The sequence below is a fragment of the Oryctolagus cuniculus genome, chromosome 16 (assembly GCF_964237555.1).
Source record: "Oryctolagus cuniculus chromosome 16, mOryCun1.1, whole genome shotgun sequence".
NCBI classification, from domain to species: Eukaryota; Metazoa; Chordata; class Mammalia; order Lagomorpha; family Leporidae; genus Oryctolagus; species Oryctolagus cuniculus.
The window spans coordinates 20,311,961-20,329,894 of record NC_091447.1 but is presented as its reverse complement, the minus strand read 5'-3'; the positions used below and the strand labels follow the sequence as shown (position 1 = coordinate 20,329,894).

At 46.2% G+C, this 17,934-nt stretch overlaps 1 protein-coding gene and 1 long non-coding RNA gene across 10 annotated transcripts in view; both read right to left on the bottom strand.

Moving 5' to 3' along the window:
* The window catches only part of CREB5 (cAMP responsive element binding protein 5), a 430,789-nt gene that overhangs the window by 72,578 nt on the left and 340,277 nt on the right, over positions 1–17,934 (bottom strand). The window lies entirely within an intron of this gene.
* On the bottom strand, positions 8,869–12,496 carry LOC138845865 (uncharacterized). The gene is made up of 2 exons (XR_011383123.1): positions 11,299–12,496; positions 8,869–11,152 (listed from the first exon to the last, which is right to left on the bottom strand). It is a non-coding gene; the product is annotated as an uncharacterized lncRNA (long non-coding RNA).

The following is a 17,934-nucleotide window of genomic DNA, read 5'->3' as shown; positions in this document are numbered from 1 at the left end:
CCAGCGTGCACGTGTGCAGGGGCAGGAGCTCTCCTCTGCCGTGGTTCTGGCCACAGGCTACTCCTGGCTCGCTCTCAGCACGCTTGAGTTATTCACGACACGCAGCGCCATCGCCACACACAGCCCGGCACAAACAGCCGGGGGCTGCTGGGCCGCGCAAGGCCGTTCTCCGGCTTTAAGAAGGAGCCGGTGCAGCGCGCGGCAGAAAAGCCTGTCGATTCAGCTGCGGTTCTTACCTCATCTCCCTTCTGCGGTGACCTCACCCGGCCACAATGCGGCCATTCATGCAGATGGAGGGAACGCCGCGCACAAAAGTTTCATTTAGACACATAAACATGAGTATTTAGCCTGTCTGATTAAAAATGAAACCTAGATATTTGGCTTTGTGCGATATGACGAGGTGGAAGGAGGAGGTTGTTTTTTCTTAAAAAAAAAAAAAAAAAGTTTAATTTTAAAGAATAGAAAGAATATTCCCGTCTCCTTTTTTTTTTTCTCTTGACAAACTATTCCCTGGTAAGATCTGCCTTCTGTCATTCTTTCTTTCATCAGAGTCTTTTGCTCTTAGAGACTTTCAATTTTTTTTCTGTTTACTTCTACAAAGTCAACCATGGAAAACCCAGCATACTTTTCTCTCAAATCTGATACTTCTGTTTTTAAGACTTCATTCATTTTAATCAACCAAGATGTTCATTATGGCTCTCTGTGGATGCGTGTGTCCACACAGACTTAGACATTCTTAGAATACAAAAACTGCAGGACAGGTGCTTTCATGGCTGTTACCCAGACAAGGCTGACAGAGGGATCTGGAAATAGGCTGCAAAAAACCCATTCCTGTAGAAGGTACCTGTGGAATTATTGCTAAGTTTCATATATATATATAATTTCATATATATTGCTGTCTCATATATATATGAATTATATATAACTATATATATGTATATATATAAAATTTCTTTTTTTTGGTCAAAGAAGCCCATGGTAGAAGAACCGGAAAACAAGTAAGCATAAAGCAGAAGGCAGTATCAGTCCTGACTCTAATACTAAAGATAACCTTTTGATTTTTAGTGTTCTTACCATTGTGTATGCGTATGTATGATAGACAGACAGACAGGCTGGTATTACAGACATTTTATATAGACACCACTATTTCTATTTTTCCCTCCTAGTATATTATGGTGAGGGCTTGAACATTTTGTCATGGCATTAATTGTTTTTTGAAAACACAGTTTTAATTGTTACACAACATTCCACTATTTCCTTAGTATTAGAATTTAGATTATTGTCAGCTTCCCTGATCACTGCCCCAGTTCTAACGGCACCGCAGAGAATATCCTAAAATACCGACCACTGCTTGGAACTCTTAGGGTGAGTTCTTTAGGTAGAACTGGAGGGTACAAACGACCCCAAGGTTAACACCTTCAAAGTGCTTCGTATATCCTGGTGAGTTGTTCCAGAAAATGAAATCATAAGGATGGCATATAATATCTTGACCAGTATCTGAAAACATTTCTATCAAAATGCACATTTTTCCAAACTTGTAAATATTCCTCACAGTAAAAACAATGTCTATTTACAAAATGAAAATAATAGAACATAAGCTCTGGTTTCGTCTTTCAGCAACCTGCAGCTATGAGAAATTCTACTCATTTTTTATTTAGTATAAGGGGGTGGGACAATATGCACACATTAATTGGGGAGACTGACATTATCCATAGAAATCGTCTCCAAAAGTTGTAGAGCTGTCAGTGTTTATTAGACAAGCCATATTTTTAAAGGGATTAGAACTAAGATTGCTATTTAAAATGGAATCTGCAGGTGAATCCTTCAGAAACATGAAAAATTCCTTTGCTAATACAGGAAATGACATCAGTATTTATTTCGCAAGTAAAGATTTCTATGGAAAGATTTTTCTCAGAAGAATGCCCCTTCCTCTAGAACATTCTCCCAGGCAAGTGCAGTGGCCTTGCGGCATAGAAGGTAAAGCACCGCCTGCAGTGCCAAGATCCCATATGGGCCCTGGTTCATGTCCCAGTTTCTCCACTTCCAATCCAGCTCCCTGCTAGTGGCCTAGAAAAAGCAACGGAGGATGGCCCAAGTGCTCGGGTCCCTGTTACACAAGAGGGGGACGAGGATGAAGCTCCTTGCTCCTGGCTTTGGACTGGCCCATCCCTGAACATTCTGGTCATCTGGGGAGTGAACCAACAGATGGAGGATCTCTCTGTCTCTCCCTCTCTCTGTGTGGAACTCTTTCAAATCAATCAATCAATTAATAAAGGGGGGGGGGGGGCTTGTGCCCCGTCACTTACATGGGAGGCTTGGATAATTTCTGGGCTCCTGGCTTCAGCCTGGCCCATCTCTGGCTATTGTGGGCATTTGGGACTGAACTCGTGAATGAAGATCTCTCTCCATCTGTCTCTCTGCCTTTCAAATTAAAAAAATAATAAAAAAATTTTTTTTCAAATTCTCCCAAGATGTCCATTAATTACAAAAGGAAAGATGGAAACTTTACAAGAGAGAAACTCGGAGGCTACTACCTTGCCTGAGTGATCAGGGGTTAACTTCACCATGAACATTTCTCATCGTCGTGTACCTCCTGGCATAACACACTGTGACGCATACAACCTCACTTCCGGAATATTCTTCTAAAGCCAAGGATGACCTTGATCTAATCACGAGAAAACCCCAAAGACAGACTGGGGGAGGGGGGGAGTGCTGTACAAAATAACTTTGCAGTACAGTTAAACATGCCCGGATCATGAATGACAAGGAAGGAAAGAAGCTGTAATGGACCGGAAGAGATGAAGGAGATGAGACAATGAAGTACAATATGGCACCAGGTGCTGGGAAAGGAGAAAAGATATTAAGGGGGAAAGTGGGGAAATCTGAGAAAAGTTGATAGCTAATTAACTGCACTGCAGCAATGCTTATGGTATTGACAATTATAGTATTGCATGATATGTTAATATTAGGAGAGGTTTGGTATACAGGGGGACTCTATACTACTTTAGCAACTTTTCTGTATGTTTAACATGATTCAAAACAAAAGTTTAAAATTTAAAAAATTACAAATAAATAGCCAAAAGAAAAAACTAGATGCACCTATCACACACAAAAAGTTCACAGAACTAAGTAGGAAAGTTCTGTCTGGAAGACACCAGATCCTTCTGGATATTTGCAAGCCACAAATAACTCCTGGAACTGAGTAAAAAAACCACTGTAGTTCTGAAGTGGCTCATTTATCCTGCCTTTGCTGGAATCCAAGGACAGGTTACAGACAAAACCCACTGCATCTTCACTTGGCCAATGTGCAAATTCCAAATATGTCTGTTTCTGACAAAGGCCAACAGTGGCAACCGCTTCCAGCAGAGCTGTGGCTTTCTTAGGATGCTGGGAATGACATCTGAATTAATAAAGACAGAGAGTTGGCGCCCACTGGCCATTGCTCAGGGGGCTGGAGCCATCCAATACTTCCCAAGTTTGTTTGCAGCCTTTGCTGCCTTTCTTGGCTGATAAGGAAGGCAAAAAATTACCTTGTTATCTGCTTGAAAGAAGTCTTGAAAATCTAAACTGAAACCTTTTACACACAGATATGTCTTGAGGAGATTATCAAACATTCCATTTCTAGTATTTTTTTTTTTTTTTGACAGGCAGAGTGGACAGTGAGAGAGAGAGACAGAGAGAAAGGTCTTCCTTTGCCGTTGGTTCACCCTCCAATGGCCACCACGGCCGGCGCACCGCGCTGATCCGATGGCAGGAGCCAGGTGCTTCTCCTGGTCTCCCATGCGGGTGCAGGGCCCAAGCATCTGGGCCATCCTCCTCTGCCTTCCCAGGCCACAGCAGAGAGCTGGCCTGGAAGAGGGGCAACCGGGACAGAATCCAACGCCCCGACCGGGACTAGAACTCGGTGTGCCGGTGCCGCAGGTGGAGGATTAGCCTATTGAGCCATGGTGCCGGCCCCATTTCTAGTCTTAAAACTTATTCAGAATCTGTCCTCAATCAGAAAGATAATTGAAGGAGTCCACAGGGATAATTAGGCCTACGTTTAGTACAGTTCTGAAAGCTGGAGAAAACTTGAAATGTCGTTATCTGATAAATCCATTCCATAAAAATCAGATTTCACCTCACGATACTTCAATTACATATTTAAAATGAGTACTTAATATACATTTAATTTGATGATTATTAGGTGATAATTAGGTGGCAGTATATCATAGAAAATATACCTTCTCCAGGTTTAATTACCACATTGCAGAAACATCAAAATAAGACTTAATTCATATGTTCTAATCATCTTTTACTAATTAAAATATAATAAGTATGGAAACTGAAAGCAAATCTAACAACATTAACCCTCAAGATGTATTTCTTATATGTCAAATATCTACAGTACTTGTAAAAAATAATTAGCATACACACATTCTCTTCTTTAAAATGAGAGCCACACATTCTTGTCAGAAATTTGAAGTCTAGACAACTCCCTATTATATACCATTTCATATAAAGCTCAGAAGGCAAGCAAAAAAAGAGAGGTGTGATAAAAATATTATTTTTTTAAGTACCAAAGAATGATGGGCAGAAATTTCTGGACAGTGGTGACCTCAAGGGTGAGGCAGGAGGATGGAACGTGGCAGGAGCACACCACAAGTTGGAATGGGCCAGGGATGAGCTCACCCTGGGCTGGACACTGTGGCCACAGGGACTCATGTCATTGAGCTTGATAGCAGACATGTACCCTATAGATATTCTCATCTCAAAAATATGTGTATTTCCATTTGCAACGCTATCTATGGCTGTAATCAACACTTAGGAAACACAATGGTACTCTCCTACCCACAGTTTTGTGTTCCACAGTTTTCAACCTCAGTGTGAAAATATTACATGGAAAACTCCAGAGATGTACAAGTCATAAATTTTCACTTGCGCACTGCTCTGAGTACATAATGAAACCTTTGCCATCTCTCTCTGACTTGCATGGGACATGAATCATTCCTTTGTCCAGCACAGCCACACGGTATACTCTACCCACCCTTCGGTCACCAGCCATCCTGGCTGTCCGATGGACTGCCGCAGGAGCACAGCGCTTGCCTTCAGGCAGCCTTTATTTTACTTACTAGCGTCCCGAAGCACAAGAGTCACGATGCGGACAACTTGGATATGCCAAAGAGAGACCATAAAGTGCTTTCTTTAAGCAGAAAGGTCAAAGTTCTCCATTTTAGAAAAACGACCATAATGCTAAAGCTCTAAGAAGCTATAGTAGCAACAAACTTCCTCTCCATGAAACTGGGAAGAAGGAAAAAGAAATCTGCGCTATGTCTGCTGTCACATCTCAGACTGCACAAGCTGTGGTTGTAGTTTGTGGTAAGTGCTTAGGCAAGATGCAGAAGGAATGAAACTGCAGGGCTTGGTACTGTCCCTGGTTTCAGGCAGTCAGTCTAGGACCTTGGAATGTATCACTAAGCAGATAAGGGGGCCTCTTATATACTTGATTATTTATACACATTGATCTATCATTAAAATACATTTTAGTCTAATATCTAGAAAAGATATAGTGTACTTTCTTATATTGCACACATTTAAAAAAAAAAAAAAACTACTAGTTGCCAAGAATGATGTCAAATTTCAGCTCCTGGCCAATTTCTTGGCCAACTGGATTCTACTTCTGAGACATGTAAAGCTATTTATCTTGCATAAAAATCTGGCAACTGCATTAAACACTTCTATTCATACTGATGTATTAGGTACCCCTAGCAACCTAATAAACACAAAATAATCTTAAAGATGGTCTTGAAAAATCAGCTCATTCCATCTTTATGGACATTATTGTAATGAAACCTATAAAATACAGAAGACACTTGATAACATTCAAAATAATATTTTAAAGTCTGACTTAATACTAGCATCCACAGCCTTTTGTTTTAATATAGGCAACATACAATGAACATGTGGAAACTGATCAGAATATGGCCCATATATAACTGTTTCACAATTTGTTAGTATTTGCCGATTTCTTGTTCAGGAACAATTTCATCCAAGTTAGTTTTGTTCAACTTGCCCACTTCTTTTAGCTGTCACTTTAAGAAGGTGGATGCATCAACAGCTGGGTGCCACTCCGTGGGGCTTAGATCCCAGGAGGCAAGAGTGACTCAGATCAGAGGAGTGTCTTACAGCTCCGCCACAAACAGCACTGAGACACCCACCAGGGTGCTGTGCCCTTTCTCCACTGCTGCAGCCATGAAGTCATGGGCCTGCCATGGGGCTAACATGTTATTAAAATAAATCACTGGCCTGAAGACTTGCATTTAAATGCCAATTAACTCATAAGTAAATGGGAAGGAGCTGACTTATCTCACCCAGAACGTTGTTTGGAGCAGTTGCGGAAATTACTACCCTGGGTTGAGTCCTGCGCTTTCACAGATGCCAAAACACCCAGAGAGTAAGGGGCTAGAGTGTGGGCTTGAGAAGGCCAGGATTGGGTTCTACTTACAGATTTCACTCCCTCTGCGTCCCAACACACACACTGCCCATTTTGTCCATAGGGAAAGTTACAATCGGATCAAGGTAGCTTCAGTAGCCACCTGAACTTACAGGAGCATTACATCTTCATTTCAGGTTAAATTACATAATCAGGGGGCCGGTGCTATGGCGTAGTGGGTAAAGCTGCTGCCTGCAGTGCCAGCATCCCATATGGGCACCAGTTTGAGTCTTGGCTGCTCCACTTCTGACCCAGCTCTCTGCTATGGCCTGGGAAAGCAGCAGAAGATGGCCCAAGTGCTTGGGCCCCTGCACCCATATGGGAGACCTGGAAGAAGCTCCTGGCTTTGGATCAGCGCAGCTCTGGCCATTGCAGCCAGCTGGGGAGTGAACCAGTGGATGGAAGAACCCTCTCTCCCTCCCCCTTCCCCTCCCCCTCCTCCTCCCTCCCTCCCCCTCTCTCTCTGCCTCTCCTTCTCTGTGTAACTCTGCCTTTCAAATAAATAAATACATCTTTTAAAAAATGACACAATCAAATAAATTGCCACTGGCTCTTTAGTTGCTTTCACTTATCCTGCACAAAAGCAGCTATGAAGGTTGGGTCTTTTTTTGGAACAGCGGTTAAGGTGCTGCTTGGGCCAACTGCATCTCACATCAGAGTGCCTGGATTCAAGCCCTGGCTCCGCTTCCGATTCCAGCTTCCTGCTCATGTGCACCCTGTGGGGCAACAGGCAATGGTGAGCAGATAACTCAAGTACCTGGGTCCCTGCAGACCCACAGGTAGACCTGATGGAGTTTCTAGCTCCTGACTCAGGCCTGACCCAGGCCAGGCTGTTACAGGCATTTAGGGAGAGAACCAGCTGATGGGAGATCTGTCTGTCTCTCTGCCTTTCAAATAAATAAACTAAATGAATTTGTAAAAACTTGAAAGTAAAAAAAATCAGCTTCGACCCTGGAGAACCCACTGGAATACAAACTCCTCTGTGGAATTCTTTCTCAGGTAGAATAAATCTCCTAAAGGCACAAAAATCACCATCGGGAAGACCCAGGCCCCACAAACTACTCCAAAGTCCCCACTGGGCCATGCAGCCCGCCCGTCCACAGGTGCTGCCATCTAACTCGGGTTGTTGGAGCAGAGGCTTCCTTGCTCAGCATTAGGCTCCTGCACCAAGTTCTAGCTTCATCTGCCCTAGGGGGACTGAAGACTCATGTCTCAGGCATGAAGGGTGCCTCCGCAGAGAATGCACTGGACACTTGAAGAGGCTTCCCAGGACTTTTGGTTTCTTCTCGCTTCACTCCTCTGAGCTCTAGTGACGGTGAAGTGGGATAAACAGGCTGGCACCCAGATAGGTCTACAGGAGCTAAAAGTCCCTGCAAGTCCCCCAGATATAATGCTATCACCCTACCTGTCCATCAAATTGCCCACTTTTTCAGGATGCACCTGCTTCATCTAGGACCTCAAGGTGGGGGTGGGGAGGCCCTAAAAATATGGATATTAAGCTCTGTGTGGAACTTGTGGAGGTATCACAAAATACCCAGGTGGCTTCATAGCTGTAGAAGCAACACCCTCTACCTTATAAAAGAAGCTAACAATTGGGGAGCGCCCTTACCCCCCCCCACTCTCTCTTTCCCCCAGACCACAGCTGGAGGTACTTCTTCAAGGGCTCTCTCTCCCTGCCCAACCCCCTCTCCCTTTGGGCAACCCTCTGGCCCACTCATGAGAGGTATTTCTCCGAGTGGCGCAGCCCATGCTCATGTGTGAAGGGGCGTTTTCCCTCTCCCTGTGAAATAAATCCTGTTCCTAACTGTATACCACACAAGTATCTGCACGTGGACATCTTGCCTGGGGTAAGCTGCGCACACCCATGGGCCATGTCTACATGTCTTCTTGCCTCTTGCACTGTTTTCTCACGACCACTGGAGTAAGAACTTGGATTTCCAAGGGGTCCCACAAGTTCATTTGTTAATCTCAGCTATAACAACCTGAGATGCCACCGAGCAAGGCACCGGGTCTGAGTAGATCTGGACTTAGACAACAGTGAATCCAAGAGACCTTCCTGTTCCTGGCGACCTACAGATGTGTTATAAAAACTCTTTTTTTTTCTGTCATGCATATGCAAAGCCTCCAGGTAGGAAACCATCATCATGGGAAGCCAGACCAGGGCCCCAGGCCCAAGTGGAAGACACTGACTCTGTAATAAAGCTCTGACTTTTCCCTGGCTGCAACAGCCACCCCACCCAGAGCAGTCATTCCGGAGGGGCTCACAGGACCCCTTCAGGCATTCTCCTCCCCTGCCCGCACCCAGCTGAGAGAGTGTGTTTTCCCTGGGGAGGGGTGCTATTAACAAATGAAAGGGCAGATCTGGTACACAAAGGCTGTTCTCACCAGCTAGTGCATGCTGGGAAGCTTTGATCTGTGTGCTACTACACAAAGCAGGGTTAGGCTGTGCCTCTCCATCATTTACAGCACAGGGCACAGGCTCCCTGTCAGCCTGGCCCAGCCCAGCCTGGTGTCTGCACGGTGCTCAGAGGGAGAGACCGGGAAAAACGTGCTGGGACCGGTCCTTCTAGCCGGAGTGTCTGGCTGCAAATTAGGGTCCAAGGATAAGAATGTGCGCCAGGTCCTGGGAGCGGAGAGCGCCTCCACCATCACAGGTCGCCGGGCAGAAGCCCAGGAAGCTGCTCCTCCCTCCCCTACAGGGATGCAGCCCTGCTCCCTTGGGACAGAATTCTGCCCCGCTGCAGATAACTGCCTTGTTGCTCAAGCCACACCACAGTTCTAAGTGCTTCTTGCTCATTATGGGACTCGATTTGGCTTCAGGCTTAATGAGGAGTGATTGATCCACTCATCTGCTATTCCAGAACTGACATGGCTGAGAAGAGTGGAAATGGAGACTTTGAAAGAACGTCAGGTTGCGGAGCAGGCGCTGTGTGTTTTCCTACGTGTGTACACACGTGTGTGTCTGTGCACCCCAATTCTGCAGCCTCCCCACCTGCCTCTCTTGTTTGGTGTTACACACTCATTCACATAGTGTCACATCATTCGTATTGTTCATCTACCCAGAGGTAAGGTGTTCCAGAACCTTCTCAGGAAAGAAAGTCTTGCTTCTTCTAACTCAGAAAACGGCTGGGAGATAGTTTAAGAAATAAAGTCCTACAACAAAAAAAGCCCGATTCAAAAAAAAATTGTTTTGAGGGGGAAAAAGAGCACTGGGCTTGTTTTGAACTGGAAACTAGCCCTGCACCAAGGGCGAAGCTCCCACCGCACGCGTCTGCCCTTGCATCCCGAGACTTGTCTGTGGACCAATAACGTTCTCTCCGGGGATTTCATTACTGAAAGGGCTCATTAGGAAAGACATTAAAATACGAATTACCTCATAAACTATTTAGCTGTGTACCCAGTGGGAGTGCGGTTATTGGGGTTATTAGGGTCTGAGCTCTTCACAAACAGAGCTAATCAATTAAGCTTCATTAGAAACCCGAGGGTCTCCAGCAGCAGGAGGAACAGCATGGGCGAGAGCACCCGCCAGGGAAGAAGCGGCTCTTCGGAGAGGGGTTACCTGGTTAACAGGTAGGTAGGTCAAGTTCCTGCTGAAATAAGAAAGTCGCGAGGGCCCCACAAGAGTGGGGAAGAACACCCTGGCTCCTTCCTGGGGGCCGCCGCCAGCTGCGCTTGGTGTTTGTTGGAGATAGCCCCAAAATGTCCCCCTAACCCCGGTGATAGGCAATGGGCCCCCATTTCAATTCCTGCCTCTCCGATTGGTTGTTAACCTCCACAGACCAATCAAAAGTGGGTATTTCCAAGACCTTTCTGCCTCACTGATTGGACAGTTTCAGTCCTAAACTAGCCAATCAAAGAGCACAGCACTTGTTTGGGGGCCGTTTTGTGTGGGAAGGGGGCCCTGAGTTGCAGGTGTGCTGGCGGCTCAGCCCTGGGGAAAGCGCCTCCCGGCTGGCTGCTACCGTGGGAAGCTTCTTGCTTCCAGTACAACTTCCGCTGTGCTTGCCCACTGGCCGCGTGGCGTTTGCACACTCGCATTGTTCACATCTTCTTCGGTGTGGGACAAGAACCAACCCACATCGTTCTCCTCCAATGACACTGGCACAAGTGCTAGGCCCAGCTTTGGGGCCCAGGAGCTAATTCAAGGGGGCCACGGTCTCCTCGGATTTGGTGGCTCCTAGGATGGCGTCTGCAAACCACCTCAGGGGCTAATTACCATGTGAGTCTGAGGAGGGCTATGGAGATTCCTACATCTCTAAGCTTCCGGATGCTGTGGGTCCCAGGACCCCACCTGGAGGAGCAAGATCTTAGATGAGCTAGGTGAGCCGCAGGTATGTGCTGTACAGACTGATGCCATATTGAACACAACTTTTCTGGTTGCTCTACATGGAGTGAACACAGATGCCAGCAGCACACGCCCTTAACACCACAGTTTCACGGTGGGCGTTTGGCCTCGTAGCTGACTCCTGTGTCCCACATCAGAGTGTCTCAGTTCCATTCCCGGCTCCGGCTCCCGACTCCAGTTTCCCGCTAATGCAGACTTTGGGAGGCAGCAGCTGATGGCTCAAGTACTTGGTTCCCTACCACCCGCTTGGGAGAACTGGACTGAGTTTTTGGCTTCCAGTTTTGACCTGGCCCATTCCTGGCCATTGCAGGCATCTGGGGAAGACGTTGACAGCGCTAATGGGACAAAGTATCTTTGCCTAAGGAGCGCATGCAGCTCTGTATCTTATCTTTCCTTGCAAAGCCAGACTTCTGCTTCACTGAAACCCAGGAGCAACTCGTTCGTAGCGCCCCTGGTTACTAAGCCACGACTCTGCCCAGACTTGGATGCGAGATCTGTCTCTCTTTCTGTCTCTGTCTCTTTGCCTCTCAAATCAACTTTTTTAAAAATGTGAAAATCACCGCATTTCCTCTCCCCTCATGCTAGAGAATTTATTTTTGTTCATTGTAATGTCGAAGCTTTCATGAAACATTAGAAAAGGACTCCACCGTCAAGTTCCTTTTGTGTTTACTGGAAGACCAACGTCTAAAGGAAATTCTATAGCACATTGTCAAAGTTAGAGAGCGAGCTGTGATTTCTCCCTGAGAAGGAAGCTATGCGAGTTCTTATCAAGGCACTGAACTGATGGGGGGCTGGGGGGTGTCCAAGGAGATTATTGAAGGAAGTCCATGTTCTTCAGCAAAACGGCTGGAGTGCAGAGGTTCCTATGTAGCACTCAAATGTGAACCCTGAAAGCCTTGGACTTGGTCCTAGCTGATCCCTTAGAAAACAGCAACGTTGGCTGCTTCACTGACCACACTTCTCCTGGCAAGAAAACATCAGCACTGCCTCAGCGAGAGATCCATGGCTGCAGTGGGCAAGAAAGAACCCGCCTCCTACCAGACAGCTCGAGCCCACTGCGGAAGCTGCAGCACGTGCTGGACGGGGGAGTCTCTGCTCTGGGCCTCAGCCTGGCCACAGCAGAAGCAGACTTATGAAGGTCACAGCAAGTCGCCAGCCACTGGCAGAGATGTGGTGTGACCATGCCTGCTTGGTTCCCAGTGTCTCAGAAGCTGGACGCTTCCCACAGGCCATGGCGTGCACACAAGACTTCAGCATGCTCTGAGCCTGGGCACTGACTCACAGAGAGGGGCCTGGAGCCCCTTCCCAAATTCCAGGTTGCTTTCTAGGTCATCAGCCAGATCACAGCTGAGAATAGACGTTCACAGGAGCGAGGATCCCACTGGGTTCTCAATGAGGCACAGTGTCTGCCACTAAGAACAAAATGATGACTCAGGGCCATAATCTCCTCCCCAACCATTGTTAATGAAAACACTTTGAGTCTACTCCGACAACACTTGAACACAAGGCATTTTCTAAAACATGCTTGAGTGATATGATTATGACCCAAGCTGCCTCCCAAGGCCTGTATTAGCAGGAAACTAGAGTCAGGAGCTGGAGCTAGGAATTGAACTCAGGGACTGTGATGTGGGAGAAGGGAATCTTAAAAAAAAAAAAAAAAAAAAAAAAAAAAAAAAGAGGCCAGAACTGTGGTGTAGTGGGTAAATCTGCCGCCTGCAGGGCCTGCATCCCATATGGACACTGGTTTCAGTCCTGGCTGCTCCTTTTCCGATCCAGCTCTCTGCTATGGCCTGGGAGAACAGAAGATGGCCCAAGTCCTTGGGCCCTGCACCCGCAGGGGAGACCCAGAAGAAGCTCCTGGCTCCTGGCTTCGGATGGGCACAGCTCTGGCCACTGCGGCCAACTGGAGAGTGAACCAGCACAAAAAAGATCTCTCTCTCTTCTCTCTGCCTTTCCTTCTCTCTCTGTGTTAAAGCTGACTTTAAATAAATAAATAATTAAAAAAAATAGCTGCGCAAAAGGTAATCATAGGCCACAATGCAGGAATGCTGGCACTGGGGTGAAGCAGGAGAAGCCCGCGGAGCACATGATTTAGGGAGACATCCATCCCCAGTGAGTACAACATGAGCGCTCATACACCCCTGAGATGAGAACTTCCTTAGCCTCATACCCTGCACCATTCTCTCATCTGCTTTCAGCTTCAGAAACGGACCCAGCATCAAGCTGTCTGTTGAGAGCTCTCCGTTGGAAAGATGAACCCAGCAGAGGTGGGCATTACAGTTCAGAGAACTTTGGTTTGCAGAGTCAGCTCATGGGGGTCCGGATGGGTTTCTGCTTTAGATTTGAAGACTTAAATCATTTTCAGATTACTTCTGCAAACGGCTGTGGCCCGAACTGCTCCTCTCCATGCCCCGAATTCGTATTTTAAAGTCCTAACTTCCGGTACCTCAGAATGTGATTGTATTTGGAGACCAGGCCTTTAAAGAGATGATTAAGGTGAAATGCGGGCCCCAATGCACTAAGACGGCTGTGATAAGAGGAGGAGATTAGGACCAAGATTGCTCAGAGAGAAGACCATGTGAGACACAGGGAGAAGCTGGCCACCTCCAAGCCGAGGAGAGAGCCTGGAACAGGTGCCTCCCTCCCAACTCCTCTGTAGGAACCAGCCCTGCTGATACCTTGACTTCTGTCCTCCGGAATTCTGGGACAGTAAATGTCTAAGCCCCCCAGACTGTGAAACATTGTTATGACAGTTCTAATAAGTTAATAAATAAATGGGGACAAGTATTTGGTGTAGGGGTTAAATGCTACTTGGGACACTAGCAGCCCATATAGGAGTGCCTGGACTTATGTCCCGGTTCTGTTCCTGATTCCAGCTGCCTGCCAATGCCCCTCTTAGGAGGCAGTGGTGATGGTTCCAGCAGTTGGATCAACCACTCGTGTGCGCGATCTAGATTGAGAAACTAGCTCCTGGCTTCAGCTTGGCCCAGCCCCGGCCATCGTGGGCACGTGGGGAGTGAGCCCATGAATGGGAGATCTTTCTTCCCTCCCTCCATTCCTCCTTTTCAAGTAAACAAAAACAAAAAGAATGAAATAGTTTCCTAAATTTTCTAACACTCACTTCAATGTTAATTTGTTTTTTCCTTTGTTCAAAAACAGTCTCAAATCGCTGTGGACAACACCTCCTACAACCTTAGGGTCTACACTGCCATCCATTTGAGTCTAAACTCTCCTGTAATGAAAGCACAACAAGAAAAAAGCGACGGTCTAAGATACTGGCTGAAAAATTTCCAAGTCCCTCACGCTAGGTGAATGAAGGTGGAGAGAGTGTTAACTTGTGTCTGGAAGCGACGGCTTTTCTAGGTGGGTGTGGATGGCAGACAACGTTGGTGTCATTACTGGTGAGGGGAGGGTGGAGAGCCCGCCTGCTTTCTAATAGAGGGGAAGCGGCAGAATTCCTCCCAGCAGTTCAGCCCTTGCGGGGGTACACTTAATCTTCCTGTATGTAGCACATCTCCATCACTCCTATCTCTGGTTTTGATGTTAAAAAGAATTAATCAATCAATTGCTCTGACATCAAGAAGTCACAATATATCACTCAGATGTGAGAACAGCACACGGCAGCTATTTTTAAGGGCTATGAAAATGTCAGTACCTTAAGCTGGTGGGAGATGTGTGCTCCTGCTGAGGACATGACCCAGGGACACTGATTTCTACTGATATACGTGAGCATCACTCCTCTGGCTTCTGAATCCAGCAATGGTGACGGGCAGTCATAACAGGGCTCACCATAATAAAAAAAGAGAAAAGTCCAAACATACTGAGCTATCTTAAAATAAAATAGTACACCTTGACTGGTAAATGTCCATGCTCTAGACGACTGGGCCAGAGATCATCTGGGGGTAGAATTCCCTTGCAGAGAAATGTGTTTCCTTCCCTTCTCATTGAAGACCAGGTGGCAGCCTCAAGGGTAAGAAAGAAGTGCCGTCCTCGGGGGTGGTGGGCTGGAGCCCTTCCCCTGTGTGCCCCGTCTTCCATCAACACGTGCAGGGGCGCTCTTTCAGACACATTGTGGAATAAAAGGCTTTTGTGGGCAGCCCTGGGAAAGTAACCATCTCTGACATTTTTTGTGAGGAAAACTCTGTTTTGAGTTCTGAATGACTGACTTTTAAACATATGCTGAGAACACCACCCATGTGTGAGAAGGCAGGCTTGCCTTTCCTAGAATTATTTGTAGAAGATCCACCTTGGAGTTAGTTCTAGGGGCAGCACCGTAAATCTTTCAAAATGCTCTCAATTCAGCCATCTTTAGTCCAGCAGAAGTCAGGTCATTTAACCACTGAGTTAAAAAAAAAAAAATCCAAGCATGGCGAAGTGGCCTGGTCCCAGGGACTCAAAAGCCAAGACACCACCAGAACAGGTTCCTTTTGAGTTACGTTTGCCTGGAGAAATATCAAAATTCACTAAACTGAATTTTAGAAATTTTATCCCAGGTGACAATGGGGAAAAAAGAAAGCTCCCCCTTTCTCCCACACTGTTCATGCCATGTTCGCAACTGTCCTCCTGTGTCCCAAAGAGGGCCATGTCCAAGAGGACTTTCCACTGCGCTCCCCCCTTTCAAAAAGCAATCAATAGTGATCGGAAAATCTGGCTTTTCCCTCTGTTTCACTTACCATTTTGCACACTTTCTAAGGACCTGATCTCAACCCGCGTCTCAGCCCCCTTCACAATATTTTTGGTGATGGAGATCTTTCTCTCTCGTAGACGCCTTCTCTTCCTGAATGACTGGGAGGAAGCCTTTAAAGGGCTTTGGTGACCAGTGTTTTCCCAATGAGAAACACCACCACAGCCCTGGAAACGGAAAGCCACGTGGTGGGTGTGATAAGCAAGACGTGGGTTGCACTTTGCAGGCACTCGCAATCAAGAGAAAAAATACCCAGCAGAAAAGAGAAGTGGTCGCTGGACACAGATTGTGCTACGAAGAAATCTGTCTATAATTTCAGGGAAGAAACAGCCAGGGATGAGCATTTTAGAATCTGAATAGCATAGTTCAGAGAATCAAATGTGCACATGTTCATGGTTGTTTACTGCCATTTGCACAGAACCTGCCTAACTTATCTACCCCATAACTTACCTATAACTGCTTCCTGTTCCCTCACCTATTGGTGCATAAAAGCTCTCTGGCTTCCAACCTACACATCAGCCAGCGATTTGCATAATCCTTAACACCGGCCTCCCTGCCAAATCCTTTTTTTTTTTTTTTTTTCAGTCAAGGAATGCAAACAAGATCTGGCTCAGGCTTCCCTAAATTAATCCATGCTCAGACCAGTATTCGGTATAAGTTGGCACAGCCAAATAAACTCCCTATTGTATGAAGGGCAGTCTTAGTTGCAGGACATGAATAAGAATGCAGTGGGGAGAGCTTCAGCCATGCTTGCTGGACCCCAAGGCTCTAAGAACTTCGGGGAACTTGAACATTTTGTGTGTGTGTGTGTGTGTGTGTGTGTGTTTAACCAAGGTAGGGAATTTAATCCCACTTCCCTATGCTAACAGCTCTTCAAAACCCAGGTCGCATCAACAACTCCACCAAGAAGGAAGACTGGCCTGACCCGCCCCTTCTCCTCGCCTGTACCCACTTCCTCACACTTGAAGAAGCGTCTCTCTTCCCAACCGGAATATGATTCTTTTTCTTTCTTGGTAATTTCCTACGTGCCTGTCCTCGCCCTTGTTGCTTAGAGGCTGGGCCTGAGTCTCCTGAATCTTTATAAAAGCCTCAGCCTAAGACAGACTGTAGCACACATGAGAAATGGTTTTTGAGTAAATATACAACTTTAAAAAAATAACCTTCCTAGCTAACATTTTTTAAATGGTAGTTTAGTTTATTGATTCTATTTGTTAAGGCAGAGAGAGACAGAGACAGAGGGAGAGAGCACGCTTCCATCTGCAGATTCACTCCCTGAGTGCCCACAACATCAAGCACTGGGCCAAGGCAAACCCAGCAGCCAGGAACCAAACTCAGGTCTCCCACAAGGGCGGTAGACACCCAGCTATGTGAGCTGTCACCAGTTCTTCCCAGTCTTCATTAGCAGAAAGCTGGAATCAGGAGCAGAGCCAGGACTTGAACCCAGGCATTTTAAAAAAATTTATTTTTAATTTGTATGTATCTCATAAATACAACATTATGTACATAACAATTCTTCCCACCATACCCGCCCTCCCACCATTCTGCCTGCCCCTTCCTGCTCCCTCTCCTTTTTCATCCGAGAAAGAAAAAAAAAAAAAGAATGAGTGGAGTAAAGAGAACAAGGGAGGAGTTCCTGGACAGGCTATACAAGGGCTGATCCCGCTGCTGCTTCTCCGCGCTGATGTCGCTTTTCTCTTCCTTCCTCTTTGCCCTTCCTTCCTCCCCCTTCTTTCCTTTTAGCCCGGGCACTCTGACGTGAGACACAGGCATCCCAGGCAGCATTTTAACTACTGCCCCAGATGCTCACTCTTTGCAAATATTTCAGTGCAACTTCCCCTGGCATCTCACTACTTACTCTCTCCAGAAAACCCTTCCCTCTCACTTTCCAAATCTGCATAGACAAGTAGGACTACTGAGTTAAAACGTCTATGATGATAGAAACATTCCTTATCCGTGCTGCCCGGTATGGTAGCCACTGACCACACACAGCTATAGAGCAATTGCAATGTAGCTCCCAGGACTCAAGTGAACTTTAAATTTTATTTCATTTTAATTAATTTTAAATTCAAGTAGCCACACATCACAAGTAGTTACTGATGGGAGAATGCACAACTGTGACTCATCCCGTAGAACCACTTTGTGTATCTCACTGCCATCCTCAGGAAGGTGCATCTGGCATTGACTTTGCACCTGACTTCAGTGTACCATTCATCACAACACACTTAGTCATGTATCCGACCCTTCCCTCCCCCGGGCTGAAAATTCCTAAAAGTTAGACTTATGTCCTACTCCACGTAGTATTTGGGGGAACCAGTTATAATATTGGCACTCTGAAGTTGCTTAATAAAGATGATTTGAGTGAAAGCATGAATGAGCGAATTGATTTACTCAATGGACTGCCAGGGACATTTCTTAATATACAATAAATCTACA